The 12,830-nt window shown below is 41.8% G+C and overlaps 1 protein-coding gene across 1 annotated transcript in view; it reads right to left on the reverse strand.

Moving 5' to 3' along the window:
* LOC116694632 (VPS10 domain-containing receptor SorCS3-like) overlaps positions 1–12,830 on the reverse strand; it is a 314,801-nt gene that overhangs the window by 119,272 nt on the left and 182,699 nt on the right.

The following is a 12,830-nucleotide window of genomic DNA, read 5'->3' on the forward strand; positions in this document are numbered from 1 at the left end:
TGATTTGAAACTATTTACATGACAGCATCAAGCTTCAGATCAATGGTGTTGTCATGGTAACAAACAAAATATATACAGAACATTTTTCAACAATGAATAAAACACATGCGGTTGCAATTATGAAGTAAAATGTAATGAACAAAGTTTTCATACTCAATATAACTTTCTTTTTTTAACTTTTTATTTTTATTTTTTTTGATTTCCACACCAGGTGTGTGTGTGTGTGGTGTGTGGTGTGTGTTTGTGTGTGTGAGTGTGTGTGTGTGTGTGTGTGTGTGGTGTGTGTGGTGTGTGTGTGTGTGGTGTGGTGTAAGAGAGAGACACAGAGAGAGAGGGGGCGGGGGGCAGCTGACAGTAAAAAAAAAAGAATCTCTGATGGCAGAGACGCAACGGGAGTCACATTTAAAACAAGCAGCATGTCTGAAACCCACATTCACCAGAAATCTACTGGTTTCTATGTAAGGACTACAAACCCCACGTTCACCAGAAATCTACTGGTTACTATGTAAGGACTACAAACCCCACGTCACCAGAAATCTACTGGTTACTATGTAAGGACTACAAACCCCACGTTCACCAGAAATCTACTGGTTACTATGTAAGGACTACAAACCCACGTTCACCAGAAATCTACTGGTTACTATGTAAGACTACAAACCGAAGTTAAAAACAAACCTGAACCTGAAGAAAACCCTAAACGTTAACGGAACAGATCCGCAGACCCGACTGCCTGCCTGACGGAGCAGAGCAAAGAGAGGAGAGAGAGAGCAGAGAGAGAGCAAGAGAGAGAGGGAGAGAGGGAGAGAGGGAGCGCATTCTCCATGTTCTGTGTGTGTGTGATTGATCCGAGCGGGTTTGTAGGCGGGGGGGGGGCTGGGATTATCACAGAACGCAGCGCGGCCAGTTGAGGAGTTTTATTCAATCCGAGCACGGATATTGACTCATATTATTCGTATAATACTTGTACTCGGCAAAAGTGCTTTATCCGTACCGGATACTCGTTTCAGCCGGATACTCGGATCACCCCTAGTATTTAGTCTTCCCCTTGTCCTTTGTCAGATCATTTTGTTTGTTGTACTTTCCTGTGTCAGCGTGCTGTGTGTTTCCCTGCCTGTTCTCGGTTTATTTCCTTGGTTCCTAGTCTTCTTGTTTCCTCGTTCTTTGTTTAGTTGTACTTTGTTTTTTTGGATAAATAAATCTAATCAGACTTCTCCTGCCTGATCTCTGCATTTGGGTCCACAGTTTTTTACAACACAGTAATACAGCAGATATCTTTTTTTATGATTTAATTCCCCCTGGGGTTACCCTTAGGGGTAAGTTTGGGCTAAAGCACCCCCCTTTTGCGGTTTTCTTTTTACCCACAAAAAGGGGGACTGTCCTGTGGACAAAAGGGAAGGTGGGGGAAAAATTTCCCCAGCCATTCCCTGGATGTATGGCCCTTAAACCTGGCCTTTTCTACCTGTGGCCACCCTTTGCCACAAATTTAATCTCTTAGCGGGGTTTATTTAACCCCCCGATTCTGAAAAACTCCCAAAAAAACACGACATGAAATTTTATGGGGATATGGAAAAAGCGCTGGTAAGTTAGCTTGCCTTTCTCGGAAACTGGGCAACACTTTTCAAAAGGGAAACAAAAGGGAAAAGAAATTTTTTGTGGGGAAAAAAATGCAGTGTTTTTTTAAAAATGACTACTGAATAAACCCTTACTAAATGTAAAGTGATAAAACCCAAAAGGAAAAAAAAAAACCGTGAAAAAAAAATGTTTGAAACCGGGAATTGTGTTTTTACCTGCACAATGCCCCAAGCATGTGAATGTAAAAAAAAATTTTTGGGGGAAACATCTGGACAAGCCAAACCCGGGGGGGGCTTCGGCTTCTTTTCTTTAAGGTTAAGGGGGGACCACAGTCAAATTTAGGGAAAACCGGCTCCCCTAACTTTTCATTTTCAAAAACCCCCCCGCTGCAACCTAGGTTTTTACCAAATCTGTGGGGGCAAAACCCCAAAAAGCACCAATATTAAGCCCAAAAAATTTGGGGGTGAGTCCAAAAGCTCTGTGATTTTAATGACTAATGTCAATCAGTGTATTGTCAGTTTCATTTTTAGGTTTTTTTTAATTTCTTGTTCCCTTCAACTGCGTCCTTTATTGCCAGTTTGAAGATGCCGTTTCAGACCCCTGAACCGGAGACATAAAAACCACTTCTGACTCCGTTTTGGTTTGGAGTCTCAACGGCCCCAAATGGAGACATTTGGCAACACTGACACTGACAACGTTTTGCTGCCTGATTTGGTCATGACATCTCTTTCTGAGATTATGCTATAAAATTACAATGGAAACTACAAGTAATGGGCGGATTATACATGTTGCCTTTTGTTTACGCACATGCCCAGTATACGAGAACGTTCATGGGATATGCTTTTTGGGTGTGATAGTTTAATCGGATATTAGTTTTCTGCTGGAGCAGAAATATGTGCAAGGAGATCACTTTTGGCCCAGAACTCTGCTTGAAAACCAAAACGTAACAATGTAAATGTAGCCTTAGAGGGGTAGGTTGGGAAATTAGCAGTTGACAAAACAATATGTAACTCTTGGTCCACCTACTCATCTGATTTGGAGCTTTTGACCACAGCCAAGAGGGTTGGGGTTTGTGCCCCCATGCCGCCATGGGTTTACACACACTGACAGGCTCCCTCCCGGGACGACGGCGATTCAAATAAATGTCATAATTTCCCATTATACAACTTAACTCCTTGGCGCGAGAGAACAGCTTAGAGAAGACCCACACACAGGACAAAAAATATGCAAACCGCTGTTTTCCCTTACTTCTGTTGCTGTGATTCTGCGAAGTGATTTTAACCTAGTGTGTCATATCAGAGTTGGCTCGGCTGGAGCGTCAGCGGCGCTGACGATGAGGGAATACACAGCAGGCCAACCAACAAGCTGATAAACAAGCCGACAGACAGATGAACTGATATCTATTCAGCTGGTGTTGCGCCGACTGAGGATGTTAGCGAAGCCTCAATAACATACAGAAATGAGCTATTTAATACAAATGTAAGCACGATCCATCAATCTTCATGTGCTCTCATTTATTGGTTCATTCCCTTCCCTCTGTTCCTTTCGTCCCTACCTTTTTTTTTCTCCCCCACCTTCCTCTGATGCATCACATAGACACACACACACACACCACACACAGACATACCTGCAGTTAGCCCCCTCACCTTCAGTCTCCTTTCTTGATCTCCTGCACCTGACAGCTTTGATTTATTCAGTGAAGAGCTAAAAGTAGACTGACAAGCCCACACGGCTCGAGGAGCGCAGTGGCCATGCAAGCAACATGTAAAGGTTACAACAGATGTTGAAAATATCAAAGGCTCCTCCTTCAACGGTGGAATTCTAAACACCTTCAGAGGGCACAGGGTGTTTACTAGGGGCACAGAGACTTCACTCAACGACAAAATCCCACAGAGCATGCTGGTTAACTGTTGTATAGTGGAAGTTAATGCAATTTGTCTAGTCTAAAACTGTCCATGCGGCATGGGTGGGTTCATTTGTTAGGGTTACGGCTGCCAATATGCTTTATCAGAAATGTATCTTGGTACAAACAAGTGCTTTTCAGGAAAGGATTGTCTGTAACTTAATGGTTTGCTACACAGAACCATGTGAGAAGCTGTCATTGGATACTATGGCTGGGACGATGTGCTTTTGTCCCAATTTCAAGATACATGGGTGTCGATTTGATTTGTATTGATAACTGCTATTTTCATTTCCTTCTTTAACAAAAAACAAAGTTGAATAATTAATTAATAAAATAATTAAATTTCAAGCAGATATAACAATGTACACTGTAGTTCCAGCCACTTTCTCCTCAACACACAAAATGGTAGTCATGCCACGTCCACAAAGTTTGACGAAAAGTTTTGCTTTTAAAACTTTTTCATATGTAAGGTGATGAGATAGTACAGACCAAATTTGAAGTCAATATGATGAAATCTCAAGGAGGAGTTTATTAAAGTATAGCACCTTGTCTTCAAGGCCTACTTCCTGTTGCCAATAGGGGGCGTTATGACTTTGAGCCAATATCGGCATGGAAATGTTGTCAGGGGTGGACTCTGATGAATCCTGAAAAGTTGTGAGTCAATCGGACAATGTACACTCAAGTTACACCCACTTCCTGTTTTGATGGCAAATGCACAAAATGGCCGCCCCGCCACGGCCATGCCCTATGACAAAAAGTTTCTTTAAATAACTTTTCATCTTTAACATCTTAAGATGACATAGACCAAATTTGAAGTTGATTGGATGAAATCTCTAGGAGAAGTTGATTTTAAAGTACGACATAATCGCACTGATTTCAAACTTTCAATTCAAAATGGCGGACTTCCTGTTGCGTATGGCTCCAATGGAGGCTTTTTTTCTTTTCTTTTTTCATTGCTGTTGATGCACTTCACTGTTGCTTGGCAGCACACCTCCATCTGCTGTTTTGACAACGGAGTGACAATACATGTCTGCTATTCCATCAGAACGAGTTACTCCATCTGTTCTGCCTCCCTCTCCTCGTCGCGTAGCCGTCGGTGCTTCACTGTATCCATAATTTCCCTTTGATTTCAGAGCTCCGTTCCCTGTTTCATCCTGCACGATGCAACGAAAACCACAATCACAAAAAAATCTAATGAATCAATCCATGCTTGACCTGGTGTTATCTCTCAAGCATCTTGCTCTTTTGTCAAATTCACATTGTGAATTTTCATAGGTGTCTACTCAATTTCACAGCCGCTCCCCCTATCCTAGGTGTTTTTTTGTTGGGTTTTTCTGTCTGTTTGATTGTGAATATCCATTTTCACAAAATTGATTATGACCCTGACTGATCTACCAATGTTTGTTTTTATTTGTTTCAATATTAGGAATAGAGCTCTGGTTCCTGAAGTGATTTTCCCCATTTAATTGCAACATTGACATTTAAGACAATGCTTCCATAACAAGTGTAAAGCCTGGAACCAAGCCAACCAGCTACCAGATGATTTGTCACCATAACACATTTGATTCTGGACAAAAATCATTTTAAAAACAGTAAAAAAAGCAAAGCTACATGACTTTGTACAGAAACAATAACAGACTTTAGTAGTAGCAGCTCACTAGCCTTTCACGGGTATGTGGGTGTGGTAAACATTTCCATAGTGACAGCCCCACCAATCACAGACGTTGCTGTTACGCTTAGGATTGTGGTTAGTGTAGTGCTTCTCCATGAACTTGTGAATAAAACATGTTTTTTTCCCTAAAACCAGGCTGGCATAGGGATTTGTCATTTCTACAGGATCTACACAATCTCGTAGCTCATGGTCAGCCTACCTTAAATTGTTAGACATTATGGGAAATACTCAAAATCCATATGGAGAAAATCAATGGGATTTTCACGTCTATACCTCTTAACTTGCCAAAAGACAGCTTGCTATGATTATCTATTCATGATCTATTGTGTTATTACTTTTTGACTCTGAGCCATCTATCACCTGCCTAATGACATCAATCCTTCCGTCCGTAGCAGGTCGCCAACTCACTTGGTTGAATCCCACTTGACTCAGTAATAAAGCTGCTGCAGCCACTGAGACACCCGCTCCCTGCTACAGCAGCCTCAGCCTTAATGGATTATCGCACCTCCAGTACAAACACACAAATGAAATGTTTGCCTGGGCCGAGGGTTTGTTGTGTACCGTCTTAGGATAATGCAATTTCAGTGAAGCATGAACGCGCACTACACGTCCGTGTGGATGACTCTTTATGAGGTTAGAGCTGAACCATAAAAGTCTCCGTCCTCATTAAAGTCAACATTCGCGGTGTGTATGTACACCGGTGGTTCTTTGTTTCTCCAAAGTGCAAGTGTCTTTTTTTCTGCATGCGGTTTAAAAGGAAATGTGCGGATGGGGAATTTTAATTTGTCAGCGCTCAACTTGCTTTTCTGCAGCAAACTGACTGTAGCAGACCAGCAGGAAATGCACCTTCTGTGTCTGTGTGCTCGCGTGTGACAGACCGCTGTTCAGAGGTATGCTGGGAAGTTGCAACATGTGCCTGACCGGAACATGTTTCCAACATGGACACTAAAAATCCAAAAATATCAGTCAGTTCTTTTGGGTGAAAAAGGTGAACCCAAATTATTTAATACGCTATGAATATATTACTAGCAAGTGCAGAAAATGGGTGCATTGAACCAGTTTTACATGTCAACAAACAGTTGTGTAATGTCTTCTGTTGCTTTGTCAAGTCTGAGAACATAACCCTGTGTATGTCATTAGGGGTTATCTTGGCTCGGGATTGGACCTTAGACATTTTTGAGCCACATTAGCTAAACTATTGAATGACTTTCCATGCAAGTATGTATACACCCATGATCCCCAGAGAGTATGTAGTAATGCGTCTCACAAATTATTGAATGTTTTGCCATGAAAATTGGTGAAGATATCAAGGTATCGGTGGTTCCCACAGGATGAATCTCGCAGATTTTGGGCTTCCTCCACTAGAGCAAACAGTTTTTAAGTATCTTCATCAATAATCAATGCTAACAATTTAGATTCTCACAAAATTCATGGCTCCCAGATGATGTGCCCTGATAAGTGCTTTGGCGGTCCCCAGAATGTTCCTCTAGCGTCACCATGAGGTTTACCTTTTTGGTTTTAATAGAACTGATTAACACATATTGGGTGGATTGCCACAACATATTTGGGGTAAAAATGGGACATTCCTTTCCCCTCAGGAGGAATTCTAAGTTTTGTGATACTTAAACTCTAGCCTATCACCATCATCAGGTCAAAAATGTAATTTGTCCAATAAGTTTATGATTACGTACCTGCAAAACCAATTACATTCCCATCTGCCCCAGCTGCACTTTGTGTGTAGTGTAAAAGAGCAAAAATTAGCATGTTTAAAAGCTCAACTAAGGTTGTGAACATGGTAACCATAAAACCTGCTAAATGTCTGCATGTGAGCAGCTGCTGGGCCTAAGTACAGCCTCAAAAAACTGCTAGCGAGGCTGTAAACTCTTACTCTTGGCAATAGAAAGGCTAAACTTTTTTTTTTTTTTTTGAAGTTTGTTGTGGGTCAGATAAAAGATGCTATCCAGTTGCAGTATTGGAAGTGTAATTGGGGCTAAAAGTCAGGATATCTTGCACACTGCTTCACCAATTCTTCTTTAATCTGTCACTCACAACTTTGGAAGCGCAATACTAAATAGCTAGAGTTGTCTTCAAAACCAACAACATAAGGAATAAAGGGGACCATAGTGACTGTAATAAATGGGACCATGATTAATGACAAATGCTAGCTGGGAAAAGATTCTGTCATTGGTCAGAAATTCACATAAGGAAATAACTGGTTGCAAACGACATTTGATTACAGTGTACAGCATGGCACTCGTGTCTCTGATGCATTTATTGGATGTGTTACAGTAATAACTACGCAGTCCATTAGAGAGTCACGGCCTTGTCTCTCAAGTTTGCTGAGGCGTTATTATTCATTGCCGGGAAAGAACATTTCTGTTTACAAATCCCTGCAGTTCCACTGCAAGTGACACAAAAAGAAAATATGTATCTCATTTCTTCCTGTTTGGGAAAAAAAATATTTCCGCCCCTCCCCCTCAAATCCTAGCTATCCCTCAAATGCTACTAAATAGGCTATCTGCCAATACAGCTGCACACAAATAAAGTGTGTCATGAATAAGTGAGGACATTAGAAAAAAACTGCCCGTTTTTGTCTGCGCTTTTGTCAAAAAGAAAAAGGTTTTTAAGGCAAGATGCCGTAACACGCAGTCTCCTGGGAGCTCAGATGGTTCACAGGGAATTAAATAAGACAACTTATTCTATGTGTGGAGCGTCTTCACTCTACTGTTCTCCTGTGCCAGCCTGTTTACATAAACCCACTCACTTGGCAGCACCAACATTGGCCCTATTCTCAGAAGCCAACTTGGGACTACATCAATGAGCAATTCTCTCCACATACCCCTCACAGTCGAGAGATAAGAGCCTGGAAAGGTCACCAAGAGTTCTAAATTCTAAAAACACCTCAATTTACTCAAGGAGTGGACTGACCTGAAAGGTAAAAAAAAAAATCATAAAAGAGAATCAAGAATTACAACAAAATACTTCACTCCAGCCTATTTGTCCTGACATGCATTCTGATGTCTCACTAAAGACTTTCACTCCTGCCTCAAAGTTACGTCCCTTAGGGATACACTCATCCACGGCTAAGCACCAACTAACAGCTGATTAAATTCAGAGTGACCCAGTCTGAAAACTATTAGCCAGTTAAAAGCTGAAAACGAGCATATTAAAGCGTCTTGCTGCTGGCACAACAGTCGAGATGAAGTGGCGAGGCCTGCGAGGGAAATCAGGTCGAATTAAGCAACCGGTAATATCTGTGTAAACCCCCTTTTAACTAACTAGATGAAGAACATATTCTGTATGCGAAACAACCGCCCCCCCGGGAGGCGGTTGCCATGTGTGGGTAACACATGCAGGAGGGGAATGAAAATGTGCCTAGCAGAGATGATAATCATATCTGAGCCTTTTTGCCTTGAGTGCCAAGGTGTCGCCATGATGACGCAAATAATGACGCGTAATAACTGATCTTTATTGCACGCACTGACCCCCAACTTACTTGTCAATGTTGAGTTGCCAAATCTAAGTCTCAGCCCACCCCCACCTTCTTGAACTTTCTACTCTGCTGCTTGATGTATATTCCACCTTCATGACTGAGACGTATTTAATCAGCGAGATCAATAGCTGTTACCGCCATTGATCTTGGGAGTCTATTTCATGGGCGAGTCGGGCACACCTCATATTATGTATACGCTGTAATTTTTATAGATAATGTACGCTCTAAGGGCTGTTTTTAATTAACATTAGGAAAGTTTTTGGAATAATAGAACAGCCGTGACTGATGGAGAGTTTATACTCCTTGCAATCCATCACAATTTATGTTTTGCCCAGAATCTTGGCTGAAGACAGACGGCATCTCTGTCTTTCAACTCCTCCTTCTTAGACTACAGAGGGTTTTGAACTTCTTGAACCTGGCTTCCTTGTTCATCTTAATAGTTAAGTCTAAAATAGCAGCAGCAAAATTGTGGAGCTCAAACAATTTGATCCCTCGTGATTGAATGCTTAAAGCAACACCAAAGATTCTTTTGTACCTTAACATAATGTTTCCAAAATCCTTTCAGTGGTTCATCAACTCGTAACCGGGTGAAAGGCACTTCTGCATTTGCGGCCCTCTGTTGGCTATAAACACACTATGCAAGTTTGCTGGATCGGGTAGCAGATCTGAAGTTCCAATGAGACAATTCCGCTTCCAACCGGTAGGGGGACCAAAGAGGAAAAGGTAAAAAGGGTTAAAAATTAGATGTGAAACTACACAGAATTACTGTCATGTCTAGCTTTTGATAATCACTGTCCTGTCTCGTTTGTGGTCACTTCACTTCCTGGTCTTTGTCCCATGTGTGATTACTGCCCCTCTCCTAATGTGCTGCCCCTGTGTCCATTAGTCCCCCCCCCCCCGTGTCTGTGTCTACAGTGGGGTTCGAAAGTTTGGGCACCCCAGGTAAAAAATTGTATTAATGTGCATAAAGAAGCCAACAAAAAGAGGGAAAAATCTCCAAAAGGCATCAAAGAAAACAAAAAAATGGCGTCTGCAAAAGTATGGGCACCCTGCAGAGTTTCTAGCATGCACCGCCCCCTTTGGAAAGCTGAGACCTGACAGTGTCATGGATTGTTCTCAATCATTGTCTGGAAAGACCAGGTGATGTCAATCTTAAGGTTTTAAATGCCCAGACTCATCTGACCTTGCCCCAACATCAGCACCATGGGTTCTTCTAAGCAGTTGTCTAGAAAACTGAAACTGAAAATAGATGACTCTCACAAAGCAGGAGAGGTCTATGAGAAGATAGCAAAGGGTTTTCAGATGCCAATATCCTCTGTTCGTAATATAATTAAGAAATGGCCGTCATCAATAACAGTGGAAGTTAAAGCAAGATCTGGAAGACCAAGAAAAATATAAGACAGAACAGACAGAACAGAACAGCTGGCAGGATTGTGAGAAAAGCAAGTCCAAACCCACGTTTGACTGCACGATCCATCCAGAAAGACCTGGCAGACACTGGAGTTGTGGTACACCATTCCACTAAAAGACATACTAATACAGATATGGTCTTCATGGAAGAGTCATCAGAAGAAAACCTCTTCTACATCCTCACCACAAAAATCAGTGTTTGAAGTTTGCAAATGAACATATAGACAAGCCTGATGCATTGTGGGAACAAGTTCTGTCCACTGATGAGGTTAAAATAGCCTTTTTGGCCGGGATAAGCAAAAGTACGTTTGGAGAAGAAAGGGCACAGAATTTAATGAAAAGAACCTCTGTCCAACTGTTAAGCATGGGGGGGGAGGTCAATCATGCTCTGGGGTTGTTTTGCAGCTAGTGCACAGGGAACATTTCACGAGTAGAAGGAAAAATGGATTCAATAAAATTTTCGCAGATTTTGGACGCTAACTTGATGCCATCTGTGAAAAGCTGAAGTTAAAGAGAAGATGGCTTCTACAAATGGATAACTCTGCAGGGTGCCCAAACTTTTGCAGACACCATTTTTTGGTTTTCTGTTATTTTGAAAGTGTAAATGATGGAAATAAAAGCTAACTTTTTGTGACATATTATACAAATGTATATCGGTCATTTGAAGCCTTTCGGAGATTTTTCCATCTTTTCTTGGCTTCTTTATGCACATTAATACAACTTTCTAAACCCACTGTATCTACCTGCCCCTTTCCTCAACCCACGTGTCCTGTCGTCAAGAAGGCACAAACACTGCAATAGTCTCAACATCTACAAAATATAATTAATCAAAACTATAAAGTAGGTCTCCTGAGTAGCTCACCTATTAGAGCGCGTGCCCGTATACAGAGACTCAGTCCTCGACACAGTGATCGCGGGTTCGATTCTGACCTGTGGCCCTTTGCTGCATGTCATTCCCCTTCTCTCTCCAATTTCATCCATAAACTGCCCTGTCACAAATAAAGGACGAAAAAAATTGACTTATATAAAATAAATAAGATAAGCTAAATATGGTAATCGCAATCTACAGGTCCATTTATTTTTGCATTTTTAGGCAAATCTGTTTGTACATCCCCTGTTGCAGAAATATATCTTACTTGCTACCAAGAAAAATCCTGACATTTGCTCATGCGGTGACAAGCTTTTCAAAGCTTTGTCATTGACAGGTTTGATACAGCCACCGCTGTTCACCAGTCGTCAGCCTCCTGCACCATGCCCCCCCCCCCCTGCAGGGTGATGGCTTTGGCTGTCAGGTCAGAGTCATTGACCTTAATGGCAGACCATTGCTCGCTACAATCTCAGAGCATTGTGTGAACATGGTGTGACAAAGCTCAGTGAAGGTGACACCTTGTAAGGAAAATGGGAGCCTGAGAATCACTCTAAGGCACTGATGGCTTTTTAGATAACGTCGTATAAACCATTACTTCTGAAATAAAAGCTCTATCTCAAATACAGTGACAGCTGGGCCTATAATAATAACAGTCTCTGCTCTGTTAAAGAAAAAAAGGGCCAGTCACAAATAAAGCAGGAACCAATAAACGCATTAGTAGTACCTTTACAGTAATGGCTTGCATGTTGCATTGTGTGTATTTCCATCAGTCCAACAACATCACCACTCTGTGGCTTTGAGCTTCTCTTTTTAACAGAAATATTCATTTCACTCACTGAAGGCATTCTGATATGTTATACACGTCCTACAACTGTTTCCCAATGAATGAACCAAGATAAATTATAAAAAGGTTATTTTGAATAACAATGTAATGTGTCAATAATTGTGAGTAAAATATAGACACTTGAATCGTTCCAATTACATGATAATCTTTCTGCAAACAGAGTATTTTAGTGAACTTGAACATACACAAATGTGCACCTATTCTCCAGGCAAGAGAATAGGTGCACATTTCTCCCCTCTTATCTTAGCTTGGCTCCTATTCTAGTTGTCTACCTTGTCGTGTGGAACTTTTTCTCCTTTCTCATTGTTCCCTGCCTGCTGTTTTCCTGGAACATTCGACATGGAATTGATTAAATGGTCACTTAGCGCTATTGACAAGATTTTTTCACTCAAGCATGCTTCATCAGGTGGGCTGATCTGCCCCAGTGGGACACTCCCTGCAGGCTACGCTCGTGATTCCTGGGAGAATCGGCAAGCGGTCTGCCTGGACGCTCTCACTGTGGAAGATGTTATTTGGATAATTGGAATTCTGTTGGTGGGCCACCTGATCGTCGGACTTGGGGTCTCCCTGACCTATCGGAAAATTGGTTAGACAGCCGCCAGCAAATTTACCCACAAGCTGTCTGGGGAACTTAAAGAGTGCCTACATGGAGTGATTGAGAGGATGAAGGTTTTACATCTGAGGGCTGACCAGTCCAGTGAACTGTCTAGTAACATCTCGCAGAGAGCACTTCATAAATTGGATGCACGTATGACGCTGAGGACGAGTGGAATTGATTGACGGACATTGATTTGGTCAAATTTTGCCGAATCAACCTAAATTAGATTGAAATTGTGATCTAAGCCCCCCCCCCCATCATTCAGCCGAGCGGGCAAACAGCCTGCAGCTGAACTTCTATCTACTCCTGTGCATTGGCTTATATCAAGGCCGAATTAACTGAACTCTCTAACATTTTGGAGTCTGATGCTTCATATTACACACACACAAACTCTCACTCCACACCATACATGCCCTCTTCTATCCCCCCCGCTTCCGTCTGACTGCCTCGGTCTCTTTTTGTTTGTTTTT

The sequence above is a fragment of the Etheostoma spectabile genome, chromosome 2 (genome assembly GCF_008692095.1).
Source record: "Etheostoma spectabile isolate EspeVRDwgs_2016 chromosome 2, UIUC_Espe_1.0, whole genome shotgun sequence".
Taxonomy (NCBI): Eukaryota; Metazoa; Chordata; class Actinopteri; order Perciformes; family Percidae; genus Etheostoma; species Etheostoma spectabile.